Genomic DNA, 25,263 nt, shown 5'->3' with positions numbered 1-25,263 from the left:
TCGCCGCATGGCGTCCCTCTCCAGCCCGCCCCCTCAACGGGGCCGCAGGGAACCCTCATTACGTCACGTGGCGCCAATTACAATTTAAACTAAGCTAAGCCTTGGCGTAACAATATTTTCAGATCATCAGCGAAAATTTTGTATTTACAGGTCAGACCGTGAGCCACAAAGTTAATATAAATGAGAAAAAGGGTTGGTCCAAGGACAGACCCTTGGGGAACTCCACTAGTTACATGCGTAAAATCACTCTCAGAACCCCCAACCACAACCTCAATATTCTACCGTTCAGAAATCCGTGTATCCAAGAGAGTAAGGGATTCCCTATACCGATGTGGGAGAGCTTACTGATCATAATGTTATGATTTACTAAAGTCAAATAGTATAAGGTCGACCATATGCCCCTGATCAAGCCAGCAGGTGGCGTCATCATATGTTAGAAGGAGCTGATCATCAACTGAGTGAGCCTTACGTACGGAAGCCAAACTGATTAGAATCTAATAAGTTATTATTCACGAGAAAAGATGCCTTGGGTACCTGGCTATACAGTAACCAGCAGATAACATTATTTCGTCTGATGTGGAAATATATTTACAAGTTGTATCGTTTGTGGTCCAATGTAACGTGTTTGAGGGTCGTGCGTGTAGCGGAAAGCTCCAGTTGGCAACACTGCCAGGTGACAACAACAGCACGCGCCGAGGCCCGAGCAGCATCCCTTCTGGCCCTGCCCAACCAGCCCCCTAAAACACCCCAGAAGAAGAAGACGACGAAGGCTCCACACCCACGGGCCAGCGCTGGGGACCTGCTGGCCAGCGACACCCTCAGCCCCAACACTGCCAGGACAACACCTCCACCACCGCCGCCGGGAAGTCTTAACCTTCTCATGCAGCAGAAGTAGGTAAGCTGTCCTGCACAAGACAGGCCGCCCTCCACTCATAAGAACATAAGAACATAGGGAAACTGCAAGAGGCCGGGTGGCCTACACAGGGCAGCTCCAGAATCCCCCCCACTACTCACGAAGGGTGAGGTGTAGTTACAGGGGTTACAGGTAGAGGCTTGATCCTCGTTATACCGGTGTTGTGCGAAATAAGTCGACCGACAAATAATTAGTAACATCGGTATCTACGCATACGCGGCCTGACAACAACAGCTGCGAAATAAGTCGAAACCAGAAGGTAAGTAATTTGTTTCACAGCTTTAGTTAATGGATTTTAGCTAGAATATTATCATCTGTAGGTTTTCATATCAACAGAGAGTATCTCAAGTTATTGTTAATGTGTTATGGGATTACTCTGATGCTGGATATTAAGAGAAAGAGATAAAGAAGAGGCTCGGTCACAAGTTCGTTTCACTGGCCTATTTCACAGGCTTTTGAGGTGTTATAGGCTGTTTCTATGATAAAAGAAAGGCTGAAAATTAGGGTGAATAAAGGGAAAGGGAACGCCAGTATTCATGAACAAGGAAATTGAGTGAGATAAGAGAAAAAAAAGCAATTTCACAACTATTCTGGATCATACAGATGTGTTATTTCTTACCACTATATTGCACTAGTTATAAGTTTTTACTATTACTTTAAGGTGTATATTGATAGTAGAAGGCCTCTCAATTGTTGCCTCTATATATAGTAAATGTCATAATAGCAATTATGCCTCTTGGTATTTGGAAAAATAAAGGAAAAGTGAAAGCCAAGGTTCTTGGATGGCCCTCCACATTGGGTCTGATATGGAGCTTACATTGTTGGGTGACTGAATTATTAGTCACTGTATCTTATCATGTTTACAAGGCATTTGTTGGTCAGTACTGAAGCTGAAGACCTCAACAAATAAGAGTAATAAGTGATCCCTGTGAAGGGCTGTGAGTGCATACACAGGTTTGTACTGTCATACCCCGAGAGCGTATTTTATATTTCCTCTATTTTCCTGCACAACCTCTGCTTGTATCAAACAACACACGAGAAATTAATCAAGACCAGGAGAGGGTATTCGCAGGCTGCCTGGGCTGGGATTGAACCCGCAACCAGCGTGACAAGAGAGCCACTCCCTACCGAGTTGGCAAAAGTGGTACCCCACTGGATAAGTGGGTTATGGGAGGCTCGTTCATCAGGCACAGTTGCCGCACTACAGTACATTATTTGTATATTACTTTGTTAGCTTGTATTTTTTTGTGCCTGCTACTGAAATGATTTTCCTTTTTTGTAGCATATGCTAGAAGAGAGGTATACAGAATAGTGATAAAAATAAGGAGAAACTATTATGTATAAGAGGTTGTTACTAGTACTTATCTATGCCTGGACAAGCAAACTTTAGAGGCACATCATGACAGGCTTTTATCAACTGAATGTATCTATCACCTTACAAACCAAAGCCAATATAATACCGACGGACATTATGAGTTATAGGTTATGCTGGTAGCAGTGTAGTAACAATAAATGGATATTTTGTGGTGATAGTTTACTCTTTCAGAAGGTTACTATCTGTTAGTTAACTGGGTTTTTGTTAGCTGAAAATAGTTCAGATCTTTCTGTATTTAGCTGAAGTAAAATCAATAAAAAAATACAGCATCCTAAGACAAGTGTGGTAGTTCTGATGTCTCTGTGAGCCTGTGTCTTGGGGCAGCAGTGTTGTACCCAGCACACTCACTGGCTGGCTTGACAAATATGAGCAATAATACATTCTACATTCATAGCATATGCTCCAAACCTTATATTTTACCTAGATTAATGACCAATCAGCATTCAGCATGCCCCCCACAAGTCTTTGCTTTCTAAACTGCCCTCTCTTGGATGCTGTCCTTCTCTCTGTTCCTTTATCTCCAGTTTCATTTACGGCCGTTCTTTCTCTGCAGTGGTAGACAGTCACTGTTCTTCCCCTAAACCTATCAACAGTGGTGTTCCACAGGGCTCTGTCCTATCACCCACTATCTTCCTGTTATTCATCAATGATCTTTTCATAACAAGCTGTCCTATCCACTCATACACTGATGACCTTGCTATCAATTCCATATTGGGTAAGAGGAACCTTGTGTCCTTCAATGCCTCAAAAACTCAATTTCTCCACCTATCAACTCGACACAATCTTCCAAACACTTATCCCCTGTTCTTCGACAACACTCAGCTGTCACCTTCTTCAACACTAAATATCCTCGGTCTATCCTTAACTCAAAATCTTAACTGGAAACTTCACATCTCCTCTCTCACTAAATCAGCCTCCTCGAGGTTGGGCGTTCTGTATCGTCTCCGCCAGTTCTTCTTCCCCGCACAGTTGCTATCGTATACAGGGGCCTTGTCTGCCCTCGTATGGAGTATGCATCTCACTTGCATCTCACTCATACAGCTCTTCTGGACAGAGTGGAGTCTAAGGCTCTTCATCTCATCTGCTCTCCTCCTCTTACTGATAATCTTCTACCTCTTTAATTCCGTAACCATGCTGTCTCTCTATCTTCTATCGATATTTTCATGCTGACTGCTTTCCTGAACTTGCAAACTGCATGCCTCCCCCCCTCCTGTGGCCTCGCCACACACGACTTTCTACTCAAGCTCATTCCTATACTGTCCAAACTCCTTATGCAAGAGTTAAATCAGCATCTTCACTCTTTCATCCCTCACGCTGGTAAACTCTGGAACAATCGTCCTTCATCTGTATTCCCTCCTGCCTACGACTAGAACTCTTTCAAGAGGAGGATATCAGGACCCCTCTTATCCCGAAATTGACCTCTCTTTTGGCCACTCCACTGTACTCTTTTTAGGAGCAGTGAGTAGTGGGCTTTTTTTTTTTCATTATTTTTATTTTTTTATGCTGTAAAAAAAAAGATAAAAAAACTGTAGCAGTGATGGGCCAAATTTGTGGTTTTACTGTATACCAGTGATGGGACAAATTTTTTCCATGATATAAACCCCCCAAAATAGATGCTGCATAAACTGATCACAAATGCGTTGATACATATTATGAAATGGTTTGCGCGAGTGATGATTATTTCTCAATTTTTCTTTTTTTTGCTTAAAGGCGCCTTTAAGAAACATGGTCCCTGCAGCTACCGAGTTAAGCCCTATATGTGTGCCCAGCACTTTACAGGTCGTCTCTAGCATAGAGGCATAATAATCATGACCTACATTGGAACAACTTTTTTACCTGATCTTGTTTTTTTTTCTTTACTGTGTTCTAGAAAATGAACTCAAGGCATAGATCCTTGGCTATATGGTTCATCCTTACACCACATAAGTGCTGCTGGAATATGTTTACATTCAGAAATTTAAGGATACCACCTGCAAAATACAAGTTAATGAGGAAAGTGTGTGTGTGTGTGTGTGTGTCATTTATTGGCCTGGAACTCAGGACATTGTTGTACATTGCATATAATGATACAGATGTTATATTTAAAAAAAAAAAACATCAATATGCTAATTTTCTGATCTGATGCTTTTTTTCATTTATTTATGTTAGATTATATGCAGTTTCCTACATCTAGGACCTCCTGATCTTCCAGGCCCATAAATGCCACACACTCTTTCCTCATTTGCTTGTATTTTTCAGCTGTCATATTCAAATATATGAATGTACTCACATTCCCCATTGGAACCTTCTTTGTGCATAGAAAAAAACTTGTAGCTAAGAATCCAGCCTTTAGGCTTGGTCCCAGCCCTGAGGCAGTCATCACCAGCCTTCCCAGCTTTCCAACCTTTCTTTGTGGAGTGGTTGATACCTGAGGAAGGTAAGTTCTGGCACACTTGCCCTGTGTCTCCTCCATTGTCTCTAGGGTTGCAGTAATGACACAATATGCACTTAGCATATGTGCTCAACTCAACCTGTTCCTCTTAACTTTGCTTCTCAGATTTTTTTTCTTTTAATCAGGAATTTCCTATACCCTTGTTAAACACCCTCAATAAACATAATGTCACTTTCACCTTCACTTTTTTGTCTCATTTTCCTTTACATACTAGGATAGTTTATCCCACCCTTGCTTCTCTTAATTACCTCATAATGATGAACATTAACAATTCTTACAGTAGACAGTTAACAGGAAATAAAGCTAAGCTAAACAGGAAAAGCAAGCTGCATCATGAAGAAACCAACTAATCTGTATGAACAATTAATAAAAAGTAAGGGTTAAAACTAAGCTGATTCAGTCAAGTGAAAATACAGACACGAAATGAGTCAGAAGTTATGGCAAGGATGCAAAGAAAATGGGAGGTATGGAGAGAATGAACAGTGATCCATAACACATACTATGTAAAGACAGGGTTAATGGTGGTGGTGACAGGACTGAAAAAATTATGGCAAAAGGTAAGTCATAAAAAGAATTGGTATGCTGACAATGTCCTTCAGCAGGTGATTGGAAGAGTATCACGTCATTGCTAAAGGGGGAAACTAGAAATAAAGTCGCAAGGGATGGTGTGAAAATGCTCAATTAATTGCATTACTGAAGATTGTATGAACAAACTCAGATTCCATGATCACATAAAGCTATCTTGTGATGCATGTGGCCTGTAATGGCAGGTCATGAAGCCACAAGAGGAAGAATATCTTCCAGTGCATGACTGCGAGCACGAGCTGAGCTATAATAATTTCGCAAGTCCTATAGTAAAATTATGTTATTAAATTACTGAAGACTGTACGAACAAACTCAGGTACGTCACAGCTATCTTGTGATGCATGTGGCCTGTAATGGCAGGTCAGGAAGCCACAAGAAGAAGGATATCTATCACTGCATGACTGTGAGCACGAGCTGAGCTATAATAATTTCGCAGGTCCTATACGTGCGAAATACGCACGAGTTGATTAATTATTATAATACTGAAGATTGTATGAACAAACTTTCTGATTCCATGATCACCTAAAGCTATCTTGTGATGAATGTGTGGCCTGCAATGGCAGGTCAGGAAGCCACATAAGAAAAAATACCTATCAGTGCATTGACGATCATAATTTAGAGGCTCATTATGATGTATCTTGCTTGAGGAGGCTTTTATTTATATCTCACAAACTTTATTATTACCCTACACACTTGTTGTTGCTTTATAAACCTAAAGAGAACAGTGTGAGCACGAACTGAGCTATTTATAATAATTTCGCAGGTTGATAAGTATTTCGCACGTCTACGTGCGAAATACTCACGAGTTCTAGCCGCGCATGAGCAGATACCGATGTTACTAATTATTTGTCGGTCAAGTTATTTCGCACAACACCGGCAGTACTAGGCACGCATCCAGTACCCCGTCACCCGACTGCACCCACACCTCACTGCCACCTGTCGTCCTCGTCCATGTAGCTATCCAGTCTACTCTTAAAACAAGCTATCGTCCCTGCACAAACTATGTGATTGCTGAGTCTATTCCATTCCCCCACCACCCTATTACTAAACCAATGCTTGCCTATATCTCCTAAATCTATACTTTTCTAATTTAAATCCTTTACTGCGAGTTCTATCCTGCTGGCTAATTCTCAGTACTTTACTTATATCGCCTTTGTTGTAACCCTTGACCCATTTGAATACTTCTATCAGATCTCCCCGCACTCTTCGTCTCTCTAGTGAATGTAAGTTTAGATGTTTCAGCCTATTTTGATATGGGAGGCTCCTCAGCCCCTGAATCATCTTGGTCATCCTCCTCTGAACTGATTCTAGCAAGTTGACGTCCATTCTGTAGAGGCAGCTCCTTTGACCCTAAGCTCCCGTGTATCTAACCCCACCTAATATCGCTGTCCATGAATTTATCTAGTCTATTTTTGAATGTGACAATTGTATTGGCACTCACCACGTGACTGCTAAGCCTATTCCACTCATCCAGCACCCTGTTTGTAAACCAATTTTTGCCTGTGTCCCTGTTGAATCTGAATTTATCCAGTTCAAACCCATTACTTCGTGTCCTACCCGATTCTCTTACCAACAAAACCTTATGAATGTCTCCCTTATTAAAGCCCTTCATCCATTTATAAACCTCAATCATGTCTCCATGCACCCTTCGCCTTTCTAGAGAATGCAAGTTTAACGGTTTGAGTCTTTCCTCGTATGGCAAGTTTCTTAACCCCTGAATCATCTTAGTCATCCTCCTCTGCACCGATTCTAACATTTTGATATCCATTCTATAGTAAGGTGACCAGAACTGAACCGCATAGTCAAGATGAGGTCTAACTAATGCTAAATATAGTTTGAGGAAGACTTCTGGGCTTCTGTTGCTTACGCTCCTTGAAATAAATCCCAGTACCCTATTAGCTCGATTTCTAGCTTGAATGCATTGTGCCCTTGGACGGAGATCAGAGCTCACTAAGACCCCTAAATCCCTCTCGCACCCAGACCTGCTTATGAGAGTGTCATTTAAGCAATAGTTATGTGAGGGGTTGTTCCTACCTACACTCAGAATACTGCACTTCCCTACATTGAACTCCATCTGCCATTTATCCGCCCAGTCATACAATCTGTTGAGTTCACCCTGGAGAATACTAGCGTCCTGATCCGACTCAATTACTCTACCGATCTTGGTATCATCTGTAAATTTACCAACATCACTACTAATTCCTGTATCTAAGTCATTGATATGAATAATAAACAAAAGTGGACCTAATACCGAACCTTGTGGGACCCCACTCGTAACACATCTCCAGTCAGATCTTTTACCATTGATTTGCGCTCTTTGCTTCCTATTGCTAAGCCACGCCTTGACCCAGTTCAAAACTTTACCCTCTACTCCGTGAGCCTGTAATTTAAGCAACAGTCGTTGGTGAGGAACTTTGTCAAACGCTTTGCTAAAATCAAGATAGATTACATCATAATTTTCATCTCTGTCAACTGCCTCAAATACTTTATTGTAGAAGGACAAGAGATTGGTGAGGCATGACCTACCTTTTGTGAACCTATGCTGCGAGTCGTGAATTAAGCTACGTTTCTCTAAATGCTCCCGAATGTTCCTGGCTATTATGGACTCCAGCATCTTGCCTATAACCGATGTTAAGCTAATTGGGCGATAGTTTGAAGCAACTGACCTGTCCTCCTTTTTGAAAATCGGCGTCACATTAGCTACTTTCCATAGGCTCGGCACATAGCCAGTATTTACCGACATCTTAACCCCTTCAATACGATGACGCCTACGTAGGCGTCATGAAGCCGTGAAGCCCCAGTAGCATATACGATGACGCCTACGTAGGCGTCATATTTCTATTCTGTTTCTTCTTCTATTGAGTTGTCCCGTACTTTGTGTTGGTTACTAAGTAAAGACGCCGTATGCTGTCCTTGAAATCCTATTGCTCCTCCCACCATCCTTGTTCCCACCAATCACAAAAAATGAGCTACAGTATGCACCGCCTTCTTCCCGCCTTGTTTCTAAAATTAGGAAGTCTCATTGGCTGTCTCTCTCTCTCTCTCTCTCTCTCTCTCTCTCTCTCTCTCTCTCTCTCTCTCTCTCTCTCTCTCTCTCTCTCTCTCTCTCTCTCTCTCTCAGACACCGAGGCGCCGACCAACGTTGCCAGATTGTCGTACTCGGCCTCCTGTCTGCCAATTTCCGACCCAAAAATCTGCCTCCTCGACCCCAATAATTGCCTTCATATACAGTTATCATTAGAATGGTTAATTATTGGTGTGTTTTGGCAATAGTTATGGGTCAGAAACCGGTAAATACGAGGCTACGAGTATGATAATCTGGCAACGGTGGCGCCGACACCATCATGTCTCGCCCACCCCCCCTCTCTCTCTCTCTCTCTCTCTCTCTCTCTCTCTCTCTCTCTCTCTCTCTCTCTCGCTGATAATTTCTCGACATTCTTCCTCCTTTACACAATCATCTTCTTTCTCTATTTCTTTCCCCCTTCCCCGTTTCTCCCCTTTCTTTATTTCACGTTGACGCAATTTATATTATGCATAGCAGGTATATGTTGACTCGTCGTGTATGCCGCTTTGCAAATACGGGATACATGTAATGAGGGCTTTCAGCAGCATAATATACGGAGGCGACAAGCAGATACATGCCGGCTCAGGTTTCCCGCGCGCCGGCCGAGCACTCCGTATATCAGCCAGGCGGGCTTTTTGAACATCCGGCGCGAAGGGGTTAAAGATGTCAGTTAGTGGGTCACTGAGTACATCACCTAATTCCTTTAATACCCTCGGAAATATCCCGTTAGGACCTGGCGACTTGTTCTTCTTAAGCTTATCTATTTCATCATGAAATACTTGCCTGGTAATGATTATATCCCTCAACTTATCGCCATCCCCGCCCTCGTACACCTGAACCCTTTCCGGTATAGTCGTTCGATCCTCCTGTGTGAATACTGAAAGGAAGTAGTCGTTCAACAATGTGCTCATATTTTCGTAATTTTCTACTAGCTCCCCTGTGTTTGTTTTCAGCGGTCCAATTTTCTTCCGTGTTTTTGTTCTATTCATCTGAAAGAAGCCTTTAGGATTACTTTTCGCCTCATTTGCTATTTTGATCTCATAGTTCCTTTTTGCTATCCTGGTGTTTTTCTTAACCAATCTAGATAGTTCGACGTACCGGCCCCTGAGATGTGTTTCACCATTCTTTATTTTCTGATAAATTCCCTTCTTTAACCCAATCCCGTGTTTTAGTCCACGAGTCATCCACTTAGGATCATTGTTTTCTTTTCTAAGTGTTCGCTGTGGTATAAGCTGTCCTTGCCCCTCTACTATTACTCTAACTAAATTATTGTAAGACATTTCTACCTGGTTCTCCTGGCTCTCCAATCCGCAGTTGTGGCCCTCATGAATCCCTAAATTATCCCAGTTTACCCTTTCAAGATGTCTTCGAAGCCCCTCGTAATTTGCTCTTCTGAAATCTGGCACTAACACTGGGTTTGGTTCGCGGGTTACCGCCCAGTCTAAGCTAAAACGAATCGTTCTGTGGTCACTATTTCCTAACTCTCCGCCCAACTCCAACTCACGTAGCAAGTTCCCATTATTGGTTAGGACTAAGTCTAATATGTTATCTCCTCTGGTAGGCTCAGTAACTACCTGCTTAAGGAAATTATCTTGTATAACTTCAAGAAAGTCCTCGGCTTCCAGTTCACCCACTAGGTCTTCCCAGTCTATATTCCTATAATTAAAGTCCCCCATTATGCAGACATTTCTACTCCTACTCGCCCTGCCAGTCTCCTGTAGTAATATACTCGTGTCCTGCCTGTTAAGGCTGGGTGGCCTCCTAGAGTTAGTTTTTCTTTCCCTTTGTAAACGTCCACCCAAACTGATTATGAATCCATGTTAGTTTTGACTGAATGTCAACTAAACATTTAAGTGAGTCTTTAACATATAGCGCAACTCCGCCCCCCTTTCTGCCCCTTCTGTCTTTGTGAAACATCTGATAACCTGTTATTTCAAATTCTGATCTAAAATTTCTATTGGCAGTGTCTATTCATGTCTCAGTGATCGCTATTATGTCAAAATTTTCTGAACAAGCTTCACCCCTTAGTAAGTCTATCTTGTTTCTGAGGCTCCTGCTGTTAGTATAGAAGATTCTTAGCCCGCCCTCTGTTACTCCCCTATAATTACTTCTAAGCTGCCTGGTTATATTATGAGCTAGATGTCCTCTTCCATTACTCCTCCCATTGCTCCCATTACTCCTTCCCCCCTCACCTATACTAAAAAATCCCTCAGGGTACCAAGTGCTCGCTCAAGGGAGTCTGAGAGAGCCTCAACACCCTTGAACGTCAAGTGTATCCCGTCACGGGCGTAGAGGGCGTCGTTGCCAAAGAAGAGGTCCCAGTTGTCGACGAACAGCCACCCATTTCGCTCGCAGTGCTCAGCAAGTCTGCTGTTCACTGTTATCGCCCTGGACAGCCATCCATCGCCAACGCCCCTCCTTGGCAGGACGCCACACACTACTGGCGACCCACCAGCGTCACGTATCCTGCCTAACAATTCTCTAAAACGCCTGAGAAGGTCCTCGCTTGGAAAAAGAGAAACTGTTTCCGCCACAGCTGAGAAAGACAATGGGGTTCGATCCCTCGCTTGCCATACACGCCTCAATCCTGTCTGATATATGGCCCACCCCTGCCCCTGGGAAACACACCCTCGTCCTGTTCTTATCCTTGGAGCAAAAATACCTGTCAACATAACGAACCTGACTATCACCAACAACAAGAACCCGACGGTCACAGAAACTCACAGAAGAATTCCGGAAGAGGCTAACAAAGCCTGTGTCTCCGGTCTCTGTGTTTCCGTTCGGGTGGTCTCCGTGGTCGAGTTGACTGGACCCGTGCCCAATATCAATGGCTACCATGTGGTCAAGTTTTTGTCTCTGTGATCTCCATGCCTTATCCAACCTATTTTCAAAGGTTTTAACTGATGGTGCACTCACTACTGCTTCAGGGAGGCCGTTCCAGATATCCACCAGTCTATTACAGAATGAATATTTTCTTATATCTAACCTGGCACATTGTTTATATATCTTCTTACTATGTCCCCGTGTAGCTTGATAATTTTGATCCATGAAGAGGCCGCTGCATATGTCACTGTCGTACACTCCATTCATGATCTTGAACAATTCTATCATATCACCTCTTGATCGTCTGTATGACAGGGTTGGGAGGCCTAATTTCTGTAGTGGTTCTGGATATGACAAGTTCTTCAAGGTTGGTACCAATTTGGTGGCTCTTCTTGAACTGCCTCCACTGCCTCAATGTCCATCTTCTTGCTCGGGGACCAGGCTTGGTTTGCATACTCTAGGTGTGGTCGAACTAAGGCAATAAACAATAACTTGAGTTCTGACTCATCCAGTGTCACAAATGTACGTCGGATCAGTCCGAGCAATCCGTTAGCCTTATTGATTTTCCTTGCACGGTGTTCTTTAAACTTCAGCTCGCAATCAGTCCAAACTCCCAGGTCCTTTTCCACTGTGATGTCCCTTAGCTCCTCCCTCATGTTGCATGTGACCTTTTCTTCATTTGATGTTCCTAGCCTCATAGCACTGCACTTTTCAGGGTGGAACTCCAACAACCACTTCCCCGACCAATGTTGCTTCCTGTAGAGATCTTCCTGCAGTCTAACACAGTCCTCTCTCTTACCAGTTTGTCTGAAGACCTTTGTATCATCAGCGTACAAAAATAATTCGCTGTTGAGTACTACATCTGGTAGATCATTTATGTACATAATGAACAACAGTGGTCCAAGCACTGAGCCTTGGGGCACTCCACTAGTAATCATTTGCCAGTCTGATTCTTCTCCATTTACTATAACTCTGTGTTTTCTCTCTGTCAAGAACGCTGCTATCCAGTTTAAAATGTTGCCCCTGATGTTATAACTTTTTATTTTCTCAATTGATCTCCAATGTGGAACTTTATCAAATGCTTTAGCAAAATCACAATATGCAACATCCACAGCGTTACCTTCATCCAGATACTAATACATGGCCAAGTGCAGGGGACTTGGTTTCGATGGAGCAAGTGCCATGGTGGGAACATTCAAAGGGTGTGCCGCAGTACTCATGAAGAAGTACACCCTGGCCAAGCCAATCCACTGCTTTAGCCACCGGCAGAATCTTGTACTGATGAAGGCGTGTGACGTCAAGGAAGTGAAGATCGCTCTTGAAACACTGACCGAGGTGTACAACCTGACCGAGGTGTACAACCTGACTCAGGTGTACAACCTGACCCAGGTGTACAACTTCGTTCATTCTCCGAATATGCGGTCCGAGGTTGTCAAGGTTATCTCGGCCAAGCGCGAAAAGCTTGTTCCCCCCCCAAAAAAAAAATCCCCCCCCCCCCCACAGAAAATCTCAAGTGTATGCGGATCTTCGGTACATAACTGACTCGCTTATAATGTGCTGCAACTACAGTAGAGCCCTACTTAGCGCGGGATCAATTACCGCGAGCCACCATCTACCAAGAAAAAAATTAATTAGCGCGAAAGCCTCAGTTAGCGCGAACAGCTACCACGACTGAATTTTGAAAATTGCGCCAGGCCGCCATGATGCGCGGTGGCCTGGGTGGCCTGCCTCACACCACAACACAGCCCCCCGCCACCACTTCCCACACGGTCCCAGTCTCTCATGCTCCCTAACGTCGTCCTACCCCCCCTGGCCCCCCTCAGAGGCTGCCCGCCTCACCTGCCGCCTCCTGCTGGGGGCGGTGCACAGATCGCCGCCCGTGTGGCGCCGCAGCAGCTACTGTCACACTCCGTGGCCCGACCACGCCGCCGCCACTGCCGCCATCCTCGGGGCGTCGCCGCGTCGGCCCCGCGGGGCGTTACTATTACCTGCCATGGCGGGGCAGATGAGGCAAGGCGTCACTATTGACTGAGTGGCCGCCGTCACCGTAACACGCTCAATAATAACGAGTGTGATGTCGGCCTGGCCGGGCACGACGCCCACACCCTGCCCTCAGAACCTTTGCTGGGGCCAAACCCTTGTCACACCCACTTGCTGCCGCCGCCGACACCTTGGGCTGCAAGAGTCACCATCACGACTCGATAACTGATGACTGCGTATTTTGAGTAATTATCAAACCCAAAAGTCAGACCCACGTGTGCACCAAATAACTTTTTTCATATTGGTTACTTTATTCAATTAGCGCGAATTCAGTTAGCGCGACCGCGTTCATTCACCTAATTCTTGCGCTAAATGGGGCTCTACTGTATAATACAGAATGTGTAGGCATATGCAGGCACGGATATGGGGGTGGGGAGCCAGATGACCCGGGCCCCCCCCCAAAAAATATTAGGATAACTAAAATATTTGAAATACCCATGAATTGAGAAAACATAAAATATATTTAAGATACCCCTAAAAAGCTAGAGAGCTGGGGAGCGAAGCCGGCCGCCGCTAGATAGCTCTGGACGCTGTCCTCCAAACTTTAAAAAATTCCTCCTCTGTGGTTCCTTGGGCTTTACTATGCGGAGGTGGACAGGATGCTCAGGCAAGATTTAAATTTATGGGCACCGCGCTCTTATGGCCCCGCACTCATCTAACAATCTACATACTCGTACAGGGCCGTAGTACGCCGTTCCTAGGGGGGGGGAGGGGCTGGGGGTGTTGGATGACCCCCCCCCCCCCATCTGCTAAAATGTCCACTTTTCTGAAAGTCAAAACGAAAACTGGTACCTTTCTGTTGCATTTCTGGAGAACTTAGGATTTTCTTTATTTATTTTCAGTATTTAAGTTCCGGAATCATATATTGAATATTATAGAGCAAGATTTAAAGGCCTAGGAAAAAATCTGTGTGACCTCATTCCTCACATGCAAGCAGAAAGTGAATTTTAGTGCAGGCCACTATCATCATTCGGCACTTGGAAGAGGAAATAAGGGAAGACTTCCTTGCCTTTGTGCGTGCTCATGACCTCACCGGTAAAGGTTTAGCCTGGCTCCTTTTGCGCACCGTTGAAGACCTCGGATTGAGCATGGCCAAGTGCAGGGGACTTGGTTTCGATGGAGCAAGTGCCATGGTGGGAACATTCAAAGGGTGTGCCGCAGTACTCATGAAGAAGTACACCCTGGCCAAGCCTATCCACTGCTTTAGCCACCGACAGAATCTTGTACTGACGAAGGCGTGTGACGTCAAGGAAGTGAAGATCGCTCTTCAAACACTGACCCAGGTGTACAACTTCCTTCATTCTTCAAATATGACCCAGGTGTACAGCTTCGTTCATTCTTTGAATGTGCGCTCTCTCCGCTTCACAGAGGTTGTCAAGCTTACCTCGGCCAAGTGCGAAACGCTTGTTCCCCTGTGCCCCACCAGGTGGATTGAGAGGCATGACAGAATGATGGTTTTCGTTGAATTTCTGCCTGTCATCGCTGTTTTTCTCGAGGAGGAACTTAACGCCACCGCTGGGCTCCTTCTCATCGCCATACGTGTTTCCTGCTTTCTCGTTGGACTGGTTGTAGTGGAGTGTATATTGGCACATACTCTCGAGCCGAGCCAAACTTCAGAGGAAAGATGGCCACCTGGTGTCAGCCGATGCCGTGGCATCGAGACCATTTTTGCCGAGTTCAGAGCAGATGCGGAGAATCATTTTCACGACGTGTTCACGAAAGCGGAAGAGCTTTTGGTCGAGGTGGGGTCATCGCATGACACCATCCCTGTGCCACGACTCTGTGGACGACAGACCCAGCGATCAAATGTTCCGTGCGAGAATGCTGAGGAGTACTACCGCCGGGCGGTGTACATTCCATTCATGAACCACATCTTGGCTGAGTTGAAGAGTCGGTTCGGTGACGACACAGTGCCTGTCGCACTTCAGCTCAAGCAACTCCTCAAAGGCCCAGAAACGGATGTTGCATGCGGTTGTGCTTCAAGTGGCGAAGCTCTACGATCTCGACATTGAATCCCTGACACTCGTGAAGGTAGAAGTGGAGCGCTGGGCATTATCTGTTCCGGTCTTCCAAACGATCAAAGAAGCCCAGGCACACGCCAGCACCAGCATCTGAGGAGTACCGTCGGCCAAGAGCGCCTGAACAGGCTTGCCCTCCTCTGTGTCCACCACGATATCCCCATTTCAGTCGAGAGATTGATAAGCAAATTCGGCGAAAAAAACCGCCGACTACTCTTTGCTTGGTGAGGCACTTGTTGAATACTTGGGAATTTGTAAATATATTTCTTTAGATCAGCCAATCTTTGCAAATGTGTTACCTCAATCCCGTGTAAAAGAAGCCCTATAAGAATTCCTTTTTATCTTCAGCTGCGTCTAATTTCACATATTAGCTCTTTTTTGTAAAGGTCAGGTTTGTAATTTATATATGACCTGTATTATGATCACCCTTGCTGCTTACATATTGAAATAAACATTTAGTTTTCTTTGAGTGATCGTATGGTGATGATTTCTACCTGTTCAGATCTGCCTTTTTACGGGTCGGATGTGCAATTTGAATTGTTTCTTGTTATTGCTTGCCAACTTAATATTGATTGCACTTCATATATAGATACAAGAAAAATTCATTTGTCACATATACGTTGATTGCTCGGGTGCTGCTGATTTTAAGCAAAGAACCGCCATCACTATCCATTGGTCTTCACTGTTTGAGGCTGTCGCTAACTTATGAAATTTTACCAGCGGGCTCCCCAAAATTGATTTTCTGGATCCGCCTTGCTTTGTTCCTCGTGTCGACTGTTATATCAACTGTTTTGCTTTCCACTGCTTCATTAATCACACTCTTGACTTCCTCCCCAACTTTCTGCTTGACTTCATCAATCCTAGATTTGAACTCACTGTTCACTTGAGACCTGATATCATCTCTAATTTCCTCCTTCAGATTCTTGACATCACTGTTGATCTCCTCTAAGGCCTCAGTGGTTTTAGTTTCCAGGGCATCCATACGTCTTTCTACTTTATCCTGTCTCTTGGATGTGTTGGTTACTTGTTTGAACAATTTCCCCGCAACAATATCGCATTTGGTACAATACCAGTGAATCTTACTTACTTGATTGCTGCTCAGGAAATTATACACTGCCTCAGTGACCTCCTCACACTTTATGTGGTGCCACATTTCACACAGTTCACAGCCTAGAGCCTTGTCTTCCTCACCAACCTTAACCTTACAGACTGGGCATGTGTCTGTTTGTTTATCTGCGTCGCTATCGTCTGCCCCTGTCAGCTGATCATCCCCGCCCCCAGCCGCAAGGCTTGTTTTGCCAGATCCAACAGTATCCTTGGTTTTTGTGCCCGCCTTCTTACTAGACGGATTATTCTTCGAACGATTCATTCATCTGGCAATATTACTATTGGAGAATTCCTTCACTTTTAATGAGCTCTCACGGGCACGTCTACCCTCGACCATGACCACGGACCCTTGGCCGCCGATGTGTGGAGGAAAAGAGAACAAGGAAAGAACGAGGACAACAACAACACACTCAGCTTCCGCAAAGGTTGGGGCCGCCTCACCTGCAGGGCTGGACAGCAGCATGAGTGGCCAGGACAAGCAGGAGCAGACTGCTGCAGGGGGCAGGAGGGTCAGTGGTCACCAGATGAAGCAACTGGCTGCTGGCAACTCCAGCAAGAAAGGAGAGAGGAAGTTTGTGTGTCTGGAGTGTGGAAAAGAATTAACCACAAGGCAAGGCCTCAGATATCACACCTTTACACACACTGGTGTGAAGAACTATGAATGTAAGGAATGTGGGAAACAATTCATCCACAAGGGTAACCTTGATAGACACACCCATACACACACTGGTGTGAAGAACTATGAATGTAAGGAATGTGGGAAAAAATTCATCCTGAAGAGTCACCTTGATAGACACACCCTTACACACACTGGTGTGAAGAACTATGAATGTAAGGAATGTGGGAAACAATTCATCCGGAAGAGTACCCTTGATAGACACACCCATACACACACTGGTGTGAAGAACTATGAATGTAAGGAATGTGGGAAAAAATTCATCCTGAAGGGTCACCTTGATACACACACCCTTACACACACTGGTGTGAAGAACTATGAATGTAAGGAATGTGGGAAAAAATTCACCCTGAAGGGTAACCTTGATACACACACCCTTACACACACTGGTGTGAAGAACTATGAATGTAAGGAATGTGGGAAAAAATTCATCCGGAAGAGTCACCTTGATACACACACTGGTGTAAAAAGTCATGAGTGTGAAGAGTGCGGGAAGAGGTTCAGTGTGAAGCAGGCACTCAATCGACATGTCTTCAGGCACTATGGCCTTAGAGAGTTCAAGTGTGATGTTTGTGGAAAGCTCTTTAAGACAAGGGATGACATTGCCAAGCACATGAAGATCCACTTCTGAAGTGTGTCTGCCTACAGTAGTTATAGTGACCAAGGTAGGGAAGGGGATGGGAGGGAGAGGAAGGGGAGGAAGAGGAAGGGAAGGCTGCAGTAGGGAAGGGAAGGAAAGGGAAGGCAGAGCAAGGGAAGGAAATCCCAAGGAAGGAAAAGGGAGAGTAATGTGGTGTGGCTGGGTGTGGTGTGGTGTGGCTGGGTATGGTGTATGGTGTGTGGTGTGACTGGGTGTGGTTTGTGGTGTGGCTGGGTATGGTGTGGTGTGTGGTGCGGCTGGGTATGGTGTGGTGTGTGGTGGGGCTGGGTGTGGTATGGTGTGGTGTGGTGTGTGGTGAGGCTGGGTGTGGTGTGTGGTGCGGCTGGGTGTGGTGTGGTGTGGTGGGGCTGGGTATGGTGTGGTGTGGTGTGGTGTGTGGTGCGGCTGGGTGTGGTGTGGTGTGGTGGGGCTGGGTATGGTGTGGTGTGGTGTGGTGTGTGGTGCGGCTGGGTATGGTGTGGTGTGGTGTGTGGTGTGGCTGGGTATGGTGTGGTGTGGTGTGTGGTGCGGCTGGGTTTGGTGTGGTGTGGTGTGTGGTGCGGCTGGGTATGGTGTGGTGTGGTGTGTGGTGCGGCTGGGTATGGTGTGGTGTGGTGTGTCGTGCGGCTGGGTGTGGTGTGTGGTGCAGCTGGGTTTGGTGTGGTGTGTGGTGTGGCTGGGTATGGTGTGGTGTGGTGTGTCGTGCGGCTGGGTGTGGTGTGTGGTGCAGCTGGGTTTGGTGTGGTGTGTGGTGTGGCTGGGTATGGTGTGGTGTGGTGTGTGGTGCAGCTGGGTATGGTGTGGTGTGGCTGGGTATGGTGTGGTGTGGTGTGGCAGGATTTGACTCGGCGACTTTTTTTACCTCGCTGTTGGTGGTGTTTGCAGAAGGACAAGCAGGACCCGGACGGTGACATCATTATGAGGCTTGAGTACGGTCTCCTGAACTCCTCGTCCCTGGAGCTGATTGGTGAGTTGGCGACCCTGTTTTTTCTTTGTTCACATGTCTCTCTGTCTCTATCTCTGGTTGTGGCTTTTAATTGATGGGTCTGTCTATGTCTGTGTCTCTGGATGTTTTATTTGCTTCTCATTTTCTCTCTCTCTGTCTGGGTCTCTCTATGTCTTTGTCTCTGTTTTTCTCTCATTTTCTCTCCCTGTGTGTCTCTGTCTCTCTTGATGTTTTATTTGCTTCTCATTTTCTCTCTCTGTCTGTGTGTCTGTCTCTGTGTCTTTGTCTGTCTCTGTCTCTCTCTGGATTTCTGTAGCTTTTATTTATTTTTACTACAAAGGAGACGGCTCAAGGGCAACAAAAAGTGCATAGAAAAAAGGCCGCTACTCACGCTGCCATAATAGACGAAAGTAAAGAGTGGCCAAGAGAGAGGTCAATTTGTGGTGGAGAGGTGTCTTGATAATGGCTGTTTTATGTCTACTTCTCATTTGGTCTCTGTCTGTCTCTGTCTCTGGATTTCTGTAGCTTGTAGTGATAGTTCTCTCTCTCTCTCTCTCTCTCTCTCTCTCTCTCTCTCTCTCTCTCTCTCTCTCTCTCTCTCTCTCTCTCTCTCTCTCTCTCTCTCTCTCTCTCTCTCTCTCTCTCTCTCTCTCTCTCAACCCGTATGCTCTCAACAGCGCGGAGATGGTGGTGAGCATAGCCAAGGGGTGCGAGGAGGAGGTGTGCAAAGTGGACATGCAGACCGAGGAGGCGTTCCTGGATGGGTGAGTCCGAGGAGGATGGGAGGAGAATGTGCGTTAAGATGCGATTGGTTCAGCTGCGTCAAAGTTCTCAAGCTCTGTTCAAGTCCTCAAACTTCACTTTTAATCTTGTCTTAACCTCACTTTCCAGCAATAACAGTTAACTCTGAGGGGGATGGGATGCTAATGTGTGTTAAGATGCCATCAGTTAAGCTGCGTCAAAGTTCTGAAGCTCTGTTCAAGTCTTCCATCCTCAAACTTTCTCTTGTCTTAACCTCACTTTCCAGGAATAACAGTTCGCACTGAGGGGGATGGGATGCGAATGTGTGTTAAGATGCGATCAGTTAAGCTGTGTCAAAGTTCTCAAGCTCTGTTCAAGTCTTCAAAGTTCACTTATAATCTTGTCTTAACCTCACTTTGCAACAATAACAGTTCGGTCATCATAGGCAAGATCAACCGGCTTGAGGACAGCAGGGGGAGCAAACAAACACGTGTACCTCCCCAGCCTAATGGTGAGCCTGGCGCCGCCCCTCGTGGTCTTCCAGCCTCCTCACCAGTGTATCTTCCACTCCTCCGAGCTTGTGTATAACTTGACCAACCCTCTGAAGAGCAGTGCTGAGGTGAGTGAGGGAAGGGAACGGAAGGGAAGGGAGAGGAAAGGAAGGGAAGGGAAGAGAAGGGAAGGTCAAGGAAGGGAAGGCTGACAAAGGGAAGGGAAGAGAAGGGAAGGTCAAGGAAGGGAAGGAAGGGAAGGAAAGGAAGGAAAAAGGAAGGAAGAGAGGAAAGGAAAGAGAAGGGAAGGAGAAGTTCAAGGAAGGGAACGGAAGGGATGGAAAGGGAAAGGAAAGGATAGGGAAGGGAAGGGAGAGGAATCAGAATCAGAAACTTTATTTCCATTTTATACAATGGTTATTCTATTGATCATAGTTTTTTTTATTTTTTTTTTATTTATTTATTTATTTATTTATTTATTTTTACGTTGTTGCCTATTGCGCCGGTAGGCATCTTCCCGGTGGGGCCTGATGGTCGGCCCAAGGCTTCTTCCAGGTGGGGCCTGATGGTCGGCCCAGCCCGTTCTGGCGCAGGCGAGTGTTTATAGTGGCGCCATCTTGCATTGGCTCATGCTGCCCCCCGGAACTCGTTCTTGATTCGCTTGGACGGCTTCCTCTAGAGTCCGGGTTGATGGGTGGTCTTCAGGACAGCATGTGGGTAGTTTTAAGCCACTTGGCGGTGACTGAAAAATCCAAGTGGTAGCGTGAGGATTCGAACCCGCATCGTCCATCACGCGGCGAATGTGGGTCCAGTACGCTACAAGTTCGGCCACCGCCTACCCATTACAGAGTGGTCCCCCCCCAGGCGGGGACTCCGAGGCAGGGTGAAGGTGCGCCATTTTGAATTTTGAATTTTGGGAAAAGAGGTCTACATAGTTTGTCTATTTTTGATCTGTTGTCTGTCTGGAAAGCTGGATTTTCTTATAGCCTTCTCAAACTAATGCTTCCTCTACATAGTTTGTCTATTTTTGATCTGTTGTCTGTCTGGAAAGCTGGATTTTCTTATAGCCTTCTCAAACTAATGCTTCCTCTACATAGTTTGTCTATTTTTGATCTGTTGTCTGTCTGGAAAGCTGGATTACCTCACGTCATTAGAATGCAATTGATACCTTTTCTTGGCCTTTGGAAAGAGTTGATGTGAGGGGAAGTGTTGAGGATGCCCGCCTACAGTCCTTGCTGAGCAGTTTCTGTGTCTTTCAGAGCGTGTGAAGCAGTTTGCCAACCTGGTCCTGGCCCTCATGATGCTGTTCGCCAGGTACAATCACTGGATGGTGGGCGACAAGTTTGAGAGACTCGCCCCCTCACTGGTAATTATGCCCCGTTGTCATTTTTCCTTCTCTCTGTTCAGGGGCAGGACCTAGTGTTTTTTATGCCTTTTTTGTTTTATTGCCCTTGAACTCTAAAAGATAAAACTACATAACCTCCCCTAACCTAACTTAATCTCCCCTAACTTAACCTATCCTCCCTTACCCTAGCCTACCTTAACCTAACCCCCCTTACCTCCCCTCCCCTCCCCCCCCAGGTGTTCTTCATGCTAACCTGCCGGCTCATCGCTGAGTATCAAATCCACCGGAAGGAGAAGATGGACAAGGCGGCGGCAGCGGCCAAGAAGTCACCCACGCAGTCGCCGAAGGAAGGATTTGAGGAACAGCCGCCAACTCCACCGCTGGCGGCTCCACGTCTCCCCTCCTCTCCTCCTCCTCCTCCTCCTCCTCCTCCTCCTCCTCCTCCTCCTCTCCTCCTCCCTCCATTTCTCGACATGGACGGTCGAAAAAGGATGTTTAGTGTGGAGGTGTTTGATTGGGGTATGTGGGTTCAGTGTTTATAATTTCATTTGTGTGTGTGTGTGTGTGTGTGTGTGTGTGTGTGTGTGTGTGTGTGTGTGTGTGTGTGTGCTACCCATCCCACCCACCCACACCCCAATGTTTGTCTCTAGGTGTTTGTAGGCGATAAGATGACCTTTCAACACACCTTCTTTCTTTCCTTTATTCTTTCCCTCTTTACGATGTTATTGAAAGTATACGTAACCTTAAACTAACGAAATACAAGTTACGTGAATCCTACCCTCGAGATATGTTATTTTGATCTCTGTACGTATAGGCAAGATTATGTCATTTAAACTAACGATAAGTTATGTCAACCTTAACTCTGCGAGTGTGTTGTATAAAAGTCTTCAATTCACTCTGTATGTTTGTATAACCTCCCTCAATCACTGGTATGTTTGTATAAGTAACCTCAATTCATTTTGTTACTTTGATCTGTACGTATAGAGAAGATTATATCATTTAAACTACCAAAATATAAATTATGCCAACCTTACCTACGAGATGTTTGTATAAGTAACCTCATTTCATTTCACATGTTACCTTGATCTGTATGTAGAGGGAAGATTACGTCATTTAAACTGATGGAATATAATTTGTCAACCTTACCTACGAGATGTTTGTATAAGTAACCTCATTTCATTTCATATGTTACCTTGATCTGTATGTATAGGGAAGATTAGTCATTTAAACTAATGGAATATAACTTGTCAACCTTACCTACGAGATGTTTGTATAAGTAACTTGAATTCACTCTTTGATCTCTGTACGTCGAGGCAAGGTTACGTCAGCCCAGCACTCACTGTTTGCTTATTTCTCGTCTTTACGTAGACATAACATTACGATCCTTGTTATTCTGCAGTTGCTATGCCATCTGTAATAATATATGTGGATAGGTATTGCTGTGGGACTTGTGTTGTGGAGATAAGTATTGCTGCTGGACTTGTGTTGTGGAGAGGAAGTATTGCTGTAGGACTTGTGTTGTGGAGAGGAAGTATTGCTGTAGGACTTGTGTTGTGGACAGGAAGTATTGCTGTAGGACTTGTGCCCTTTGAGTTGGAGACAAGTATTGTTAGGACTTGTGTTGTGGAGAGGAAGTATTTGTGGGACTTGTGTTGTGGAGAGGTATTGCTGTAGGACTTGTGTTGTGGAGAGGAAGTGCTACAGGACTTGTGTTGTGGAGGAAGCATTGCTATAGGACTTGTGTTGTGGAGAGGGCGGCGACTGTCTTATTGCTGTGGGACTTGTGTTGTGGAGAGGAAGTATTTCTATAGGACTTGTGTTGTAGAGAGGAAGTATTGCTGTAGGACTTGTGTTGTGGAGAGGAAGTATTGCTGTAGGACTTGTGTTATGGAGAGGAAGTATTGCTGTAGGACTTGTGTTGCAGAGAGGAAGTATTGTAGGACGTGTGTTGTGGAGCGGAAGTATTGCTTTAGGACTTGTGTTGTGGAGAGGATGTATTGCTGTGGGACTTGTGTTGTGGAGGAAGTATTGCTGCAGGACTTGTGTTGTGGAGAGGAAGTATTGCTGTGGGACTTGTGTTGTGGAGGAAGTATTGCTGTAGGACTTGTGTTGTGGAGAGGAAGTATTGCTGTAGGACTTGTGTTGTGGAGAGGAAGTATTGCTGTTGGACTTGTGTTGTGGAAGTATTGCTGTAGGACTTGTGTTGTGGAGAGGAAGTATTGCTGTAGGACTTGTGTTGTAGAGAGGAAGTATTGTGGGACTTGTGTTGTGGACAGACAAACAACGTAATATAATCTTATAAAGGAAGTAAGAGTGTTATAAAATTGCAACAGTTTGTCAGAAAGGCCTATTTTTAACCCCTTGACTGTGGATTTCCTACAAGAAGACATCATCAAGCTATGGGAGTGGAACAAAAGTGGCTGCTACAATGCAATGATGAAAATGTAAAGTCCTGAACCTTGGAGGATATCCAGCACACCAATACCACATGGGAAACACTCCACTATCCACCACAGAGGCAGAGAAAGAACTGGGAGTATATCTTACCAGGCTACCAGTGAAGGGATATCAGCACACCAATACCACATGGGAAACACTCCACTATCCACCACAGAGGCAGAGAGAAAGACCTGGGAGTGTATGTTACCAGGCTACCAGTGAAGGGACATCCAGCACACCAATACCACATGGGAAACACTCCACTATCCACCACAGAGGCAGAGAAAGACCTGGGAGTGTATGTTACCAGGCTACCAGTGAAGGGATATCCAGCACACCAATACCACATGGGAAACACTCCACTATCCACCACAGAGACAAAGACCTGAGAGTGTATGTTACCAGGCTACCAGTGAAGGGATATCCAGCACACCAATACCACATGGGAAACACTCCACTATCCACCACAGAGGCAGAGAAAGACCTGGGAGTGTATGTTACCAGGCAACCAGTGAAGGAATATCCAGCACACCAATACCACATGGGAAACACTCCACTGTCCACCACAGAGGCAGAGAAAGACCTGGGAGTGTATGTTACCAGGCTACCAGTGAAGGGATATCCAGCACACCAATACCACATGAGAAACACTTCACTATCCACCACTGAGGCAGAGAAAGACCTGGGAGTGTATGTTACCAGGCTACCACTGAAGCGAAATCCAGCACACCAATACCACATGGGAAACACTCCACTATCCACCACAGAGGCAGGGAAAGCCCTGGGGTGTATGTTACCAGACTACCACTGAAGGGATATCCAGCACACCAATACCACATGGAAACACGCCAATATCCACCACAGAGGCAGAGAAAGACTTGGAAGTGTATGATACCAGGCTGACTGTGACGGGATATCCAGCACACCAATACCACATGGGAAACACTCCACTATCACCACAGAGGCAGAGAAAGACCTGGGAGTGTATGTTACCAGGCTACCAGTGAAGGGATATCCAGCACACCAATACCACATGGGAAACACTCCACTATCCACCACAGAGGCAGAGAAAGACCTGGGAGTGTATGTTACCAGGCTACCAGTGAAGGGATATCTAGCACACCAATACCACATGGGAAACACGCCAATATCCACCACAGAGGCAGAGAAAGACCTGGGAGTGTATGTTACCATGCTACCAGTGATGGGAGATCCTGCTCGCAATTACCTCCTGGGTATAACTCCACTATCCACCACAGAGGCAGAGAAAGACCTGGGAGTGTATGTTACCAGGCTACCAGTGAAGGGATATCCAACATACCAATACCACATGGGAAACACTCCACTATCCACCACAGAAGCAGAGAAAGACCTGGGATTATATGTTACCAGGCTACCAGTGAAGGGATATCCAGCATACCAATACCACATGGGAAACACTCCAATATCCACCTCAGAAGTAGAGAAAGACCTGGGAGTGTATGTTACCAGGCTACCAGTGAAGGGATATCCAGCACACCAATACCACATGAGAAATACTTCACTATCCACCACAGAGGCAGAGAAAGACCTTGGAGTGTATGTTACCAGGCTACCACTGAAGGGATATTCAGCACACCAATACCACAT

The 25,263-nt window shown here is 45.5% G+C and overlaps 1 protein-coding gene across 10 annotated transcripts in view; it reads left to right on the top strand.

Moving 5' to 3' along the window:
• The window catches only part of LOC126984779 (DNA polymerase epsilon subunit 2-like), a 124,136-nt gene extending 102,684 nt beyond the window's left edge, over window positions 1-21,452 (top strand). For 2 of the 10 annotated variants that reach the window (XR_007737739.1, XR_007737738.1), the window contains exon 10: window positions 21,432-21,450. The gene's annotated coding sequence lies outside the window, so the exon portion shown is untranslated. Of the gene's footprint in view, window positions 1-16,781; window positions 16,866-18,557; window positions 18,640-19,295; window positions 19,435-21,109; window positions 21,217-21,431 lie in introns of those variants that run through there. The other 8 variants (XR_007737736.1, XR_007737740.1, XR_007737733.1 and 5 more) reach the window with 8 other exon arrangements.
• Window positions 21,453-25,263: the final 3,811 nt, after the last annotated feature.

Source organism: Eriocheir sinensis, chromosome 57, assembly GCF_024679095.1.
Source record: "Eriocheir sinensis breed Jianghai 21 chromosome 57, ASM2467909v1, whole genome shotgun sequence".
Taxonomy (NCBI): Eukaryota; Metazoa; Arthropoda; class Malacostraca; order Decapoda; family Varunidae; genus Eriocheir; species Eriocheir sinensis.
The sequence above is the reverse complement of the archived record's forward strand: the minus strand, read 5'-3'. Positions and strand labels throughout refer to the sequence as shown.